The sequence below is a fragment of the Muntiacus reevesi genome, chromosome 4 (genome assembly GCF_963930625.1).
Source record: "Muntiacus reevesi chromosome 4, mMunRee1.1, whole genome shotgun sequence".
NCBI lineage: Eukaryota > Metazoa > Chordata > Mammalia > Artiodactyla > Cervidae > Muntiacus > Muntiacus reevesi.
In genome coordinates this window covers 147,597,612-147,599,747 of record NC_089252.1, presented here as the reverse complement: position 1 = coordinate 147,599,747, position 2,136 = coordinate 147,597,612, and the positions used below count along the sequence as shown (strand labels likewise).

General features: G+C 42.4%; 1 pseudogene; it reads left to right on the top strand.

The window, feature by feature from the left end:
• The first annotated feature begins 675 nt into the window (after positions 1–675).
• On the top strand, positions 676–1,636 carry LOC136167552 (olfactory receptor 8S1-like; annotated as a pseudogene).
• The last annotated feature ends 500 nt before the right edge of the window (positions 1,637–2,136 follow it).

Genomic DNA, 2,136 nt, shown 5'->3' with positions numbered 1-2,136 from the left:
TTATGTAGCATTTCTCTAAATACTTTACATATAAATATATTTTATTCTTACAGAAATCTTATGAGATTGAGATAGTTTTTCCACATAGGCAAGAAAACTGAGTTACAGAACAGTTACATCATTTGTACAAGGTTTCAGAGGTAATTAGTAGTGGAGCTGAGATTTGAACCTACACTGATGCTTATCCGTAAGTACTACACTATGCTGCTCATTCCAACTCTACAGTCCAGCTGTAAAGAATGATCCTATCTTCACCTCTGATTCTCAATCTGCTGTTTTCTCAATCACTGTTCTCTCAATCTGCATGTCTCTCTAGAGAAAGCTTACTCTTTGTTTAAATCTTTTCCCAAAGACCTCAGTATTAATTCGTGAACGGCTCTTTCAAAAGTCACCTCTAGGGCTCCCACTGCACTAATCATAATGGTTTCTAATAACCTGTATTCATATATGTATCTCACAGAAGTGTGATCTTTAAAATGAGCGAGACCATCCTTAGTTCTTCATCGTATTAAAAGTGACTGATATAATATGTGCTTAGTTTAGAACATAAATATTTATTTTCTGATTGACAGTATAATAAAAGAAAATCAACACAATGTGAAAAACTGATTGAAGAGTAAAGAAAACATCACTGATGTGATTTTTTGAATAACATTTAGGAAACAGCCTTTGTCAATGACTTTGGGGAACCACAGCAACATCATTCAATTCCTCCTCCTTGGGCTGTCTACTGACCCACACATCCAGGCTCTGCTCTTTGTGTTGTTCCTAAAGATTTACCTCCTGACACTAACAGGGAACCTGATGATGCTGCTGGTGATCAGGGCTGATTCTCACCTTCACACGCCCATGTTCTTCTTCCTGAGTCATCTCTCTCTGTCTCCTGGATCTTTGTTTATCTTCAGTCACTGTGCCCAAGATGCTGAAGGAACTCCTGTCTGAGACAAAAACCATCTCAGTAAGGGGCTGCCTGGCTCAAGGCTTCTTTGTGTTTATCACTGCAGGGACTGAAGCCTGTCTGCTCTTAGTGATGGCCTAGGACCACTGTGCCACCATCTGTCACCCTCTGCTCTACAGACAGATGATAAAGAAACAGCTGTGTGTGCAGCTTGTGTGGGGCTCATGGGGCTTGAGTTTCTTGAATGCTGTTATCAATATCCTCCTAGCTGCCAACCTGGACTTCTGTGAGAACCATACCATTAGCCACTACAGCTGGGAGGTGCCCTCTCTCTTCCCTCTGTCCTGCTCTGATGTCTCCATCAGCCTCAGTCCTGCTGTTTTCCAGCCTGATGCCTGGGTTTGGGACCCTCCTCCCAATCGTCTTTTCCTGTGCTCGTATTGTCTCCACCATCCTGAGCATCAGCTCCACCTCAGGCTGAAGGAAGGCCTTCTCCACCTGCTCCTCCCATATCGTTGTGGTGAGCTTCTTCTACGTATCTGCTTTCCTCTGCTATCTCACACCAACTACAGGATCCCCTCTGGAGCTGATCAATATGGTGTGGTCAGTCCCGTGGGGAATACTCTCATCTACAGCCTGAGTAACAAGAAGTTAAAGGCAGCTGTGAGAACACTGAATATGTACTTGCTATGTTCCAGATTGGGGGGAAAAAAAAGTCAAAGGAAAATGGGGAATTAGAATAATATGACACTGTGAAAGTTCACATTAAGAAAACTTTCGAGCTCTACAGTGTCATTATGGCACAAGGTAAATTAGCAGTGCATAAGAAACGAATACAAAGGTAGTAGGAAAGTGTTTGCTTAGGCAAAATAGAGGGAAAACTATGGGTTAAATAACCATCTGAATCCAGATAATGTGGTCATGAAAGTATTAATTCTTCATTTTCTTGTGTGCTCAGTTGCTTAGTCGTGTCTGACTCTGCGACCCTCTGAATTACAGCTCCAGGCTCCTCTGTCATGGAATTTTCCAGACAATAATACTGGAGCAGGTTGCATTTCCTACTCCAGGGGATCTTCCTGACCCAGGGATCAAACCAGCATCTCCCTGTGTCTCCTGAAGTGGCAGATGGATTCCTTACCTCAGAGCCACCTGGGAAACCCTCATCATTCTCAGCACTTCGCAACAATCATTTTGGTCTACTTACAAGGTAAAATACTTGTATCTTAAATTATTACTTT